General features: G+C 34.1%; 1 pseudogene; it reads left to right on the forward strand.

Moving 5' to 3' along the window:
• The first annotated feature begins 2,039 nt into the window (after positions 1-2,039).
• LOC129512418 (40S ribosomal protein S19-like) lies at positions 2,040-2,608 on the forward strand (annotated as a pseudogene).
• Positions 2,609-13,268: the final 10,660 nt, after the last annotated feature.

The following is a 13,268-nucleotide window of genomic DNA, read 5'->3' on the forward strand; positions in this document are numbered from 1 at the left end:
CTTGATCCGTGAATATGATCAGACCTTTCTATCAGTTTAGATCATTAGTTTCTCTCAGCAATATTTTACAGTTTATAGTATACAGATCTAGCATGTATTTTATCAAATTTACCCCTAATTATCTCATGTTAGAATCCAATTAAAGTGGTAGTAATTACAATTTCAAGTTCTAATTTTTCATTGTCAAAGTTCAAATGCAATTGATTTTTTTTATAGTCTCCTTATGTCCTGTGGACTTGCTAATTTGCTTACAAATGATAGGGTTTTTTTTTTTTTTTGTAGATTCCTTAGGATTTTTAATGTATATGACCATAATAAAGTTGTCTTAAAGTAAGGAGAGTTTTTTACTTCCTATGCTCTCTCCCTGCCTTTCGTTCCTTTCATTTTTTCTTGTTTGCCTTATTGCACTGGCTATAACTTCCTTTACATTGTGGAACAGAATGGCTGTGTGCAAACATTCTCTTTTGCCCTCCCAATTTTAGGGAAAAATATTTAATCTTTAATCATTGAAGATGAGGTTAGCTGTAGGTATTTTGTGCATACCATTTATTAGATCGAATAAGCTCATTTCTATTACTAATTTATAAGTGAATGTCAAATTTTGTTAAATACTTTCACATCTATTGAGATAATCGTGTGGTTTTCCTCCTTTGCCTGTTAATATGTTGAACTACATTTCACTGATTTTCAAATTTTGAACCAACCATTGATTCCTGAGAAAAAAACTGTGGATGGTCATGGTGTGAAAACCCTTTTTAAAGATTGTTGCATTTGACTTGATAATATTTTACTGAGGATTTTTATGTCTCTATTCATAAGAGATTCTTGTAATGTCTGTGTCTTATTTTGGTATCAAGACAATGTTAATTTTATAAATGAAGTTCAAAAGTGCCCATACTTCTACTTCCTGAAGGAGTTTATGTAGTTTTTATATTATTTCTTCCTGTAATGATTGATGGAATTCACTATTGAAGCTATTCAGGCCAGGGATTTTCTTTATTATATCTATAAATTGAAATACTTTAAAACTTTCAGGGCATCTCAGATTTTCTACTTTTCTCTTGAATCACTTTAGATAATTTTTTGTCTTTCAAGTAGTTTGTCTACTTGATCTGAGTGGTCAAATTTATTGTTATAAATATACTCCTGATATTTGTTCATAATTTTCTATTACTTCTAGGACCTATAGTGATAATTCCTTTTTTATACTTGAGTTAGGTAACTTTGCACTCTCTGTCTCTCTGTAGATGTTTGTATGTCTTCGTCTGCCTGGAGTTGATCAGTTTTATCTTTTTTTTTAAACAGCTTTTTGTTTTATGATTTCCCTTTTACTTGTTTTTATTTCACTTAATACAAGATTCAAAATATACAAAACACAACATGGTACAGACAGAATTGTATTGGTAGGAGACTTTATTTTTCAGAAAATTATAAATTTAAGGATGAATAATAAGGACAGGTATAGAACTAAATAATAATGTTATATTTCATTGGGTATAAAGAGATAAATATCAAACACTTTAAAGAAAACAGCATATACCTTCTTTTAAGGTGCTAAACTATATTAGAAAAATGGTTATGTATTATGCAAATCAAAAACTAAACAAAATGTTTAAAGTAGAAAGAATGAAGGCAATATTTCCTGCTCAGAGGTAAATAAAACTAGGAAATAAAAACCCTGCCACCTGATAATTAAAAAAAATAAAAACAACTTAGGACTGAAGGAACTCCCAACCAACAATTCAGAATACTTAGAAAAAAATAATTATGTCTCTTCCTAGCAGAACCAATTGTATCCACCTAAAATAGGATTCAAAGAAAGTATATATACTTAAGAACCTGTAGAGGTAAACCAGTCAACCTGTAAAAATAAACACCCAACTCAATTATAAAAACAAGAAAAGACTGGTTAAATGAAAGCAGAAGAAAGGAATTGACAAAAAAGACTAAAAACTGGATAACAAAAAAATTCCATAACTAAACAAACTCAAGAGCTGTTTTAGTAAAAACAACAATATCAATAACATCAAAAGAAGACAATGAAAGTGTCCCCTGGCTGGCAGCTCAGAGGCTGCAGAACGCGTGGAGTTTCTGTAAAAGACTGGAACCAGCAGGAGCTCCTCAGGGCTCTGGCAACCTTCCTCAAAAAGTCTGGGAAGCTGGAAATCCCTGAATCGGTGGACACTGTCAGGCTGGCCAAGCACAAAGAGCTTGCTCCCTAGGATGAGAACTGGTTCTATACAAGAGCTGCTTCCATAGCAGGGCACCTGTACCTCTGGGACGGGGGGAGGGGGGTGCCCAGGGTCGCCTCTAGGACCAGGATCTGCAGGGAACATCAGAGAAATCGGGTCCTGCCCAGCCACATCCCCAGTGACTCCAAGAGCTTGGCCCACACAGTCCTCCAAGTCCTTAGAGAGGCTGAAAACGGTGGAAAAGGACCAAGATGGGGGCTGCAAACTGTCCTCAGGGACAGGCAGATCTGGACAGAATCATTGGATAGGTGGCAGTTGCCAACGAGAAGCATTACAACAAAAATGCTGAGTTAATAAATTGCCTCATTTGTAATCCTGAAAAAGAAAAAGACAATAAGAGATATCATTTTATCTGATCCAATCAATACATGAGAATAGTTTAGTTGATCCAGTCAATAAATGAGAATAAAGAAATAACCAGATCTTTGGAGGAAATTAGAGTCATAGGAGGCCATAATGAACATGAGACTCTGTCTGAAAATATAAACGGAGGAAACTATGAATATGATTTTAAGTATAATTAAAAAATGAATTTAGAAAGGTAGAAATTCTAAACAAGCCAATTACCATAGGAGAAAGAGAGAAAGTTATTGAAGAACATTATGACTAAGTATATCAGGACAAGATATATTACATGGGAAATCTATTGGGTCATTAAGTAAAAATACTTTTTTAAATGCTGCAAACCCTTCCTTAGCCTGGAAGAAAGAGTTGTGGTTGGAGGTTCAATTACAAAGTAAGTTTTCTCTTGACTCCTACTGTCCTCTGAAATTATATTGTTTAGTGAGCATGTTGTTTTTCTTTTCTTTAAAATTCCTGGTCACACTGAAATAATAAAACACTGCATTAGTTTAGCAATTAGAATGTCCACTTTCAAGAAGAATCAATATTCTGATTTTCTTCTATTTCCCTCTCCTTCAGAAAGGACTTACTGCTGATAGAAACAGGTAGGCAACGATGAGGAAGTCAACGTCTTTCTATTGCAACTAGTTTCAGGCCACTAAATTTTTGCAAGTTCTTCCAAGTGTTCTGTCCTACAAAACACTTTGGTAGTTCCTACTTCATACCTTAGGGTCTTGATCAAAATTTCTATTGTTAACACTGTGACATAAAAATGATTCAATAAAATTCACTAAATGAACAATTTCACTGAGAGAAATCATAAGAGTTGTGAAGACATTAAAAATACCTTGATAAAATTCAATATCAATTTAAATATTTTTAACAAAGTAGTATTGGATGGATAATTTCCTAACTTGATAAAATATATTTATCTCAACCCTCAAACCAGCACAATAATTAATGTGTCTTTTAGTGTGGTGATGTCCATTATCACCACTATTACTTAACATATTACTTAACATATAACATCAGTCTCAACAATTAGAAGAGAGAAAGATGTAAAAGTGAAAAGCAAAAGATAACATGATTATTTTTCTCAACAAATGGTATAATATGATACCCAGACAATCCAAAGAATCAAATCTAAGAAAATCAATAATGTTTCTGGGGGTCATTCTATAGAAAAATAATAACCAAAATCAGTGATCTTTTTATGTAGTTACATAAAAACCAGTTTGAAAATATAATTGAGAAAAAAGATGAAATAACAGGAAAAGTACAATATTTAGAAATAATCTTGCAAGAAATATGAAAGATATGCACAAAGAAAGCTCTAATGTGCTAATCTGACACCCAAAAATATAACCAAAAAAAGAAAAAGCATTTTCTATTCTTGAGTGGGAAGACATAATATCATAAAAACATAATTCTCTCTAAATCTGAAAATTTAATTTGCTCTCAATAAAAATACTAATAAGTATTTTTTATAACTAAATAATCTGATTCTAAGTTTTTTGTGGAATAAGAGAGAAGTAATAAATTGCTTATGTTACAGATACTGGAACAGTATAAGTACTATAGAATTTAAAACAGCAACTTCTTTGATAGGCAAATAGATTAATGTAAGTAAATACTTAGAGAATCCAGAAAAAGATACAATTTATTAATAAAGGATTTTGGCATCTGATGAAAATCATATTATATTCTAATGATGAATGGGTGAATTATTCAACAAATAAAGATGAACAGCTAAATGGGTACTAAAACAAATTCAAAGATTTAAATGTAAAAAGTGAAAGTATAAATATACTAGAAGAAATCATGAAAGACTTTTAAAAATTGTTCTTGGAGAGAAATAGTTTTTCTAGAGATAATATAAGGCACTTAAGCTATGAAAGAAAAGATGTATAACTTTACATAAAAATAAAAGAAATATGAGAAGATAGAATTGGGAAAAATTAAAACAATTGACAAAGGATGGGTATGTGGATTATATATAGCTTTCCCAAAAATAAGTTTCAGAAAAAGACCAATAATCCAACAAATGTGAGATGAGACCATAAAGAAATAGTACATAGAAAGGAAAATACAAATTACTCTTAAATATGTAAAAAGAGTCTAAACTTCACAGACAATAAAAGACAAGAAAATTGAAACTATACTAAGAAAATGTTCATATATAAGATTGTCAGAGATGGGACGCCTGGGTGGCTCAATGGTTAAGCGTCTGCCTTTGGCTCAAGCTGTGATCCTGGGGTCCTGGGATCGAGTCCTACATCAAGCTCCCCACAGGAAGCCTGCCTATGTCTCTGCCTCTCTCTCTGTGTCTCTCATGAATAAATGAATAAAATCGTTTCTTTTTTTAAAGAAAGATTATAATATATTGAAAAATTGATGCACTGTTGGTAAAGGTGCAGGGAAATAAGCACTCATAGTTATTGATGGAAATGTAAATCAGTATAATTCTGTGGAGGGCAATTTGTAATATCTATCAAAATGAAAAAATACACATATGCTCTCACCACCAATATTGCTTTTAGAAATTTATCCTAAAGGGCTACTCACACAAGTGCAAAATAATCTATGCATAAGGATATTTACAACTGCAAAAAAGGGTAGAAATAAGCTAATTTTCCAACAATAAGGCATTACTTAATTTGATTATGGTATATTCATGTGTGATTTAAAAAAGATGAGGAAGTTTTATATGTGTTATTATATATGTGTTATATATAAAACACATATATGTTTTATATGTGTTATTATAAAATGATCTCTAGAAGTTACTATTATATTATATAACCGAGTAATATTATGAAAAAATAGAAATCTATTGAAAGTGCAAAAAATGCCATGTTATTCATGGTGAATGAGAGACTACTTTTCTCTGTATGACCTTTTGCACATTTTGAATTTTGTAGTTTTTGAATTTTGCAACATGTGATTAACTTTCATCTATTCAAAAGTATTTAAGTTAAATATATTAAAAATAAAGAACACTCATGATGATGTTGGTGATAGCTACCATATATTGAATTCCTCAAATAGAGGCTTTTATATATTATCATATACATATGTATTTAAAAGATTTATTTATTTATTTGAAAGAGAGAGCAAGAGAGCTCTCACACCCACCAGCAGAGGGGAAGGGCAGAGGAAGAGAGAGAGAAGCTAGCTCCGCTGAGCATGGAGCCCAACGCAGAGCCAAGGCAACCAATCTCAGTCTCACAACACTGAGATCATGACCTCAAGCAAAATCAAGAGTCAGACGCTCAACCCACTGAGCTACTCAGGTGCCCCATATTATCTTTTACATATTATCATTGCTCACAATGACTATTTAAGACCATATAATCCCCATTTTAAAGATAAGAAAACTGAGGCTCAGAGAGGCTAATTAATGTGCTCAATATTACAGATTAATAGCCCGCTTACCATCTGGAAATCAGGTCTAACTTCGAACCCAGAGATATCCAAGGTTTGGCCAAGTTCAACTGAGCATCACATTTAACTAAGTTTAAATAGATGTTAACCATTTCTCTACCTCATTAAGCCACATAGCACAACTTTTTCTTTTTAAGTACCAAGTTTGATATAAATTAGCTAACTTTATTACTATAGTTTGTTATTTTATGTACATGAAATCTTGTTCTTTTGAAAGATCCAATTAAGATTACATAAAGGTTTACAACAGGCCTGTTGTGTAAACGGTTCAACATTCCAACAACAAACTAGATAAACATTTTGCCAATCACTAATTAAAAAGCTGGCTCTAAGTACAATAACCTGGAGTCAGTTTGCATTCACATTTCTATTAAAGGCTAATGAATACACAGCTAAACTAATTTAGTCAAATTGTTCCTTCATTGTGTTCAAAGTTAAAACTAACAATTCAGCTTTAGCCCTGAGTCTTTTAAATTATTTTTTCCTCCCCTATTGAGTAAAAGTCTAATTAAAAGCTTTTAGTCTTTCACATTGTGCAGGCTGCTAAGTGATATTGTTTAGTCTGCAGGGATTCAATTATTACTTGGCTTTAAAATATACATTTCTACAAGGATTTTTTTAACCTACTTTGCCTGGAAGGTTTTGTGTTCTAAAATTTAATTTGATAACAAGATTACTAAATTGCAAGACAAAGAAAAATTATCTTTGGTGTGAGATTTTATGTGTATTTGCATTTGGTGTGCAATTTTAACTCAGCCCTAAGACTTAATGACTTACTCCTGTTTCCAGTCAGGTGGCATGGAGATGTAAACGGTATCCAAAATATTATTTAGTAAGGGTGAGTTTAACTCTGCATGTTCATAAACAGGACTGCTTGTATAATTTGCAGGGCCTGATGCAAAATGGCAATGTGGGGTCTCTTGTACAAAAGCTAAGAATTTCAATATGGTCACAGCAGAGCAGTAAACCAAGCACCTGGCCCACCTGACCATGAGTCTGTATGCAGCTGCCCAGGCTGTGTGCTTGTGAACCTAGCCCTGCTCACAAGGATCAAGGAGAGCAATCTCACATTATGTCATTATTATTTTTAAAATTAAAATGACTCTCCAGTTCCCATTCTGCTAGACTGACAGACAAGTTCCCATTTTTACAACTTCCTGAGGCCTCACAAACACTGCAGGCTCCTCCTGGACTTTAGTCTGCTCTGGTTGCCACCAAAATGCTCCAAGGTTGAGGCCACTATTTCACTTCTGTTGCTGAAGATACTAGAATGCTGGACTGGAACTTAATGCCTCACATTCAACTTTTCTAGCTATACTAAATTTCTAATCCAAAGCAATACATTTTGAAAGTAAACAGGGTCCATACTAACCTAACCGGCCTGAAATGGGCCTGCCCAGGTGAACTGGGATGCACAGTCATCATCATGCAGCCACTTAGTCCTCTAGTCTCCAGCCTCTGGGTGCCACGAAGGACTGGGATGGAATGCTCCCCCTTAGCAGAACCTGCACACTTCCAGCCTCTCCGTGCGCTTGGGGAAACTCTCCTCTCTGCAACCTGATGTGTAAAACCCTGGTGTATAGAAGACAACCAATTCAAGTTAGTTTGAACTGCTTATTACTTTTTCCCCTTTCTTCTTCTAATGAAGTGGTCAAAGATAGTCTCTCATTTTGGTTCTTCTAGCTATTTAATTTCCCAGACAGAGAATTGGCTATAGGTAGCCAGAATATTTAAATACTATTAAACAATAGTAAACAACAACAACCAAAAGTGCTAGTATTATTGTATGAATTTTTTTGTTATTTTTTTCACATAATGAAATATGAACAAAAACAAACTAAAAAATGTGAAAATATTTTTGAAGGACATGTTTCTTAAAGAAACATTTCCATTTCCCCGTTTTCTAAAAAAAATATGTACATTGTCTACAATAAATTTGTTCTTTTGTTATGCAGGGTTATCATATTTTTGAATAGAGCAATTAAAAACATATGCTCTGAAGCTTATGGGCCTGGATTGGAATCTTTGCTTAGCTGTGAGACCTTGGATAAATCACTTAAATTCTCTGTGTCTCAGGGTCCTCATCTATAAAATGGGAATACTAACAGTTCCCACATCATAGTGCTATGGTAAGCATTGCATGCTAATATATATTTAAAGTAATGTAAACAGTATTAGTCAATATGTGTGAATAACTAATTAAAATATTATACTTGGTAAAATAACTCAGGTGCCTCCAATAAATGATCCCATTTTGAGTTCCTAAGACTACTTTAAAATAAAAACCATATGTCAGTGCTTCAAAGACCAGATACCTCTTGTACTATACTTCATGTGTCCATCTCCTTTCCCCACACCTCTTCTGGCATTTTCTAATCAGGTGTGCCCAATTTTTTTAGAGTTGTGATAAGAAGAGGTCAAAGTAAAACAGAGGCGTTATCCTAATAGTAAAGTGGGTACATTTTATTACCTGGCTGTTCTTGACCTTAATTTGAGTTGATTGAAATGTTTTGTTTTTTTGCTTCACTTCAATGCTTGATCATGGTCTCAGTAATTGAGAGCGCTAATAATGGGCCACTAGTTGAGTAGGCATCACAATATCTCACAAGTTTATTGTGAAGATGATGTTTGCAAGCTAATATTATTGGATGTAGGACTCTAAGGAATATTAAACTTACATGTAATATTGAACGCAATTATGAAAATTCTAATGGAATTTTTCACAGAAATAGAAAAAAACTCCTAATTTTTGTATGGAATCATAAAAGACTGAATATCCAAAGCCATCTTGAGGAAGAGGAACAAACCTAGAGGCATCACAATTCTTGACTTTAAACCACAATACAAAGTTGAAATAATCAAAACAGTATGGTATTGGCATAAAAACAGATACATAGATCAGTGGAACAATATAGAAATCCTAAATTTAAACCCTTTCATATATCCTCAATTGATTTCTGACAAAAGTGCCAACAATTTACAATGGGGAAAGGAAAGTCTCTTTAGTGGATAGTGTTGGGAAGATTGGACAGCCATCTTCTGTGAAGAAGAAAAAGACCACTTTTTTGGTTATCTTGCACCATACACAAAAATTAACTCAAATAGATGAAAGACTCAAATATAAGACCTGAAACCATAAAAGTCCTAGAAGAAAACATGGAGGGTATGCAATCTAACATGGTCTGGGCAATGATTTTTTTTTTTTTTTTTTGCATTCAATACAAAAAGCAAAGGCCTTACAAGCAAAAATATCCAAGTGGAATTACATCAAACTGGAAAACTTATGCATAGCAAAAGAAACTATCAACCAAATGAAAAGCAAACTTTGGAATGGCTGAAAATTTTAGCAAGCCACACATCTAATAAGGGTTGATATCTAGATCATATAGGGGACTGTACAATTTAAAAACAGGAAAATAACCCAATTTTTAAAAGGCCAAGGACCTGAATAGACATTTTTTTGAAGAAGACATATGGCCAACAGGTACATGACAAGGTGCTCAGCATCCCTAATAATCAGGGAAATCCACAATGAGATATTACCTCACATTTGTTAGGATGTCTATTTTTAAAAGTAAGAGATAACAAATGCTGGAGAGAATGTGGAGAAAAGAGAAGCCGTATATAAGTGTGTATGAAAACTGCCACAACAGCCACTGTGGAATACAGTGTAGAGGTTCTTTAAGAAATTAAAAATGAGGGATCCCTGGGTGGCGCAGCGGTTTGGCGCCTGCCTTTGGCCCAGGGCGCGATCCTGGAGACCCGGGATCGAATCCCATGTCGGGCTCCCAGTGCATGGAGCCTGCTTCTCCCTCTGCCTGTGTCTCTGCCTCTCTCTCTCTCTCTCTCTCTCTCTCTCTCTATCATAAATAAATAAAAAATAAAAAATAAATTAAAAAAAAGAAATTAAAAATGAAACTAGTATATGATCTGACAATCCAACTTCTGGGTATATATCCAAAGGAAATAATACCAGGATCTCAAAGAGATATCTGTTCCTCTGTGTTCATAGTGACATTATTCACAGTATCCAAGGCTTGAAAACAAGTGTCTGTCAGCAGATGAATGGATAAAGAAAATGTGGTATAGATGGAATATTATTTACCCTTTAAAAAGAAAAAATACTGTTAACTATAACATGGATGATCCCAGAGGCCATTATGCTAAGTGAAATAAATCAGGCAGAGAAAGACCAAAAAATCCTGCATTATGGTATCACTTACATGTGGAGTCTTACAAAAAAGAAAAAAGTTGAATTCATAGAAACGGAGAGTAGAAATGTGGCTGCCAATTTTCAACTGTAAGATGAATAAATTCTGAGGATCTAATGTGTAACATGGTGACTGCAGTTGATAACACTGTATTGTATAACTAAAATTTGCTAAGACAGTAGAACTTAAAAAAAAAAGATCAACATGTGAGGCGATGGATGCGTTAATTAGCTCAAAGGAGGGGATCCTTTCACAATAAATATACATATGAAAATCATCACATTGTACCTTTTAAATATCTCATATTTTTATTTGTTAGTTATACTTCAATAAAGCCAGGAGTGGGGGGAACTGATTTCTCTACCACAATTCCTGAATCCAGTTTTCAGTACGTATGCTTTTTGTTTTGTTTGTTTTGTTTTTTAGTACTTATGCTTCGTCTGAGGAGAGGGCTACAATCTCCTATGTAAAAAGGCTGTGCCAAGAGTAAGAGATCATCCAGCTTCAGGAAGCTGAGCACTGGAACACTGAGGATTGAGACAGATATTCTAACTGGTTTCACTGTCTTCTTGCTGGGGAAAAAAAGAGTTCGTAAGGCTAGAATCAAAATCTTTAAAAATATTTTCATGGTCTAGATGTGACCCAAGTAATGAATTTTATTATGAATATTTGTTACTTATTTGATCGTCCTATTTTTCATGAGATGGAACGTTTAAAAGATTTTTCCCCCATGTGAACAGATTCTCCTGACCCTACTTGACATCATTCAAATATAAACTAAAGCTGTATCTTAGAAATTGCCAAGTCAGAGAAATCAGGATAATTGGAAATTCTGTGAAATAACTTAATTTGCTTCCCCTTGACCCTCTCCATTTCTCTATTCAGTTTCCTTGACCCAGCCTTTCTTCCTCTTATTCAATCTCTTATTCAATTTTTCTCAAAAATCCAAATGATACAAAGAAATCCAGACATTCTTAATTTACAGCATGCATACATTTACCATCTTATTCAGCACAGTTTATATTAGCATAATGGATTCTGTGAAGACCCTGTCACCCCTTCCCACTCAGATGGCTGCAGAAAATTCACCCCCCAGCTTGAGAGGAGCCCTCTCCCCTGGAGTTGGCAGGTCCTTAGAAAACTTCTACAACTTTGCTTTTGACATCACATTAATCACTCACATTTCTCATTTAAAACTCATAATGATAGTAATTAGATAAAAATGACTTTATTGTAATAGTTTCCCTATCATTGCCAATGGTACCTTAACCAAATGTTCACAGAAAAGGAGAAACCGAGAAGCCTGCAATTTACATTTACGGGAACTTTTTTTTTTTTTTTTTTTTTTGCACTACCTTAGTTTCAGCTTCAATGAGATGCACATTCAGATGGAAACCTTTAGGGAATAGTTAATGGCCAAAATGAATTTCCCTTAATATCCCCACTAAATTGTCAACTTGCTAGCATAGGACTATCTCAATAACAGCTAAATTAGAAGTGCAATTGAATGAGATGTCAGTACAGAAGTACAAACTGATGAAACTTTCTATTTAAACTCAATTTTCAATAGTCTGCTAAGTCCTTAAGTCTTCAGAGCTATCAGTTTGGTATAAAAAAAATAGATCATATCCATGATTGTGTAGCTCATTCTCATTTGTACCACGTCAGTCCCTTAAGAGAACTTTGTTTTAAACAGTCACTTTCTGCTTTCATACCTGGTGTTCTCTGGCTTTTTCCTTAATTGCCTTCTCAAAGTGCATTCCTGACTGGGAGAAGTCATGGCACCATTTGGGGATCTGAGATCTTTTAGAAACCACAGTAATGATGTCAGAGGGGAAGGCTTCATGGATATAAGCACGTTTTTCCAGAATTTCTTTCTCTCTCTCCCTTTCCCTCTCTCTCTTTCTCTCTCAGTTAGTTCGCAATCTGGAGGGGCCTAGAAAATTTCTATCAGCTCACTGAGGGTCCAGTGAAATTAATGAGGTAATGAGGTTCTGGTTCCAGCCAGAGGCAAAGCTGACACCACAGCCTAGACCTCTACCACTCTCCTCATTTAGCCGCCTGTCAGGTGACTAATTGTTCATTTTATATCTCTACCTCTGAATTTTAGCTTTTCTTATTGGTCCTTCTCTATGCTTTTGTTTTTTTCTTCTTTAACCTATTGAGGCTGATTATTTCTTTTTTCACTTAAATTCATATTACTGTTTTTCTTCATGTTTTTCTCTTTCAAGATATTTTGGCCCTTCCATTTCAAAATACCTGCCGAGAGAATGAGTAAATGGAATGAAATGACATCAGAATAGCTGTGGTAGTGCAGTCTTTAGGAATACCAGCTCTTTTTGGCTGGTATTTTCTTGGATGGTGCTCAGTTTTACACTGTGTGAAGGGTAAACTGTGAGACTAGAGTATACAAGCTTGTCTTTAGCACTGCTTAAGGGAAAGGTCTTTTCACTGGAGCTCATTATCCCACAGCCTACTTGTTATATACTTTACTTAAAGGTATTTCTTAGTTTGAATTCAGGCCCTTGTTTTTTCTGTTAAGGGTTAATGTGCATTTGACATACATTTTCCCTTTAACATTATTTAATATTTTCTTTTATTAAACTAAAAGCTGTTTTCAAGTTGGGCAAAATCACAAGTTGCTCCTATAAGCCACAAAATTAGTGGCTTTAAACAACACAAATTTATTACCTCCCAGTGGTATAAGTCAGATGACCGAGTGGGTTCAAGTTGGAAAGAATGCCATTTTAACAATACTGAATCTTCTATTCCATGAACACAGAATATATCTCCATTTGTTTAAACTTTCTTGGTTTCTTTCACCAGAGTTATGTGGTTTTCTGCATATAAATCCTGCACATATTTTCCTTTTCGATCTATACAGAAGTATTTAATCTTTTTGATGTTAATGTGAATGGCATTGTTTTAAATTTAAAATTCTAATTATTGGGGCACCTGGGTGGCTCAGTCAATTGAGCATCCAACTCTTCGTTTTGGCTCAGGTCATGATCTCAGGGTC

Source organism: Nyctereutes procyonoides, unplaced genomic scaffold (assembly GCF_905146905.1).
Source record: "Nyctereutes procyonoides isolate TBG_1078 unplaced genomic scaffold, NYPRO_anot_genome, whole genome shotgun sequence".
Classification (NCBI taxonomy): domain Eukaryota; kingdom Metazoa; phylum Chordata; class Mammalia; order Carnivora; family Canidae; genus Nyctereutes; species Nyctereutes procyonoides.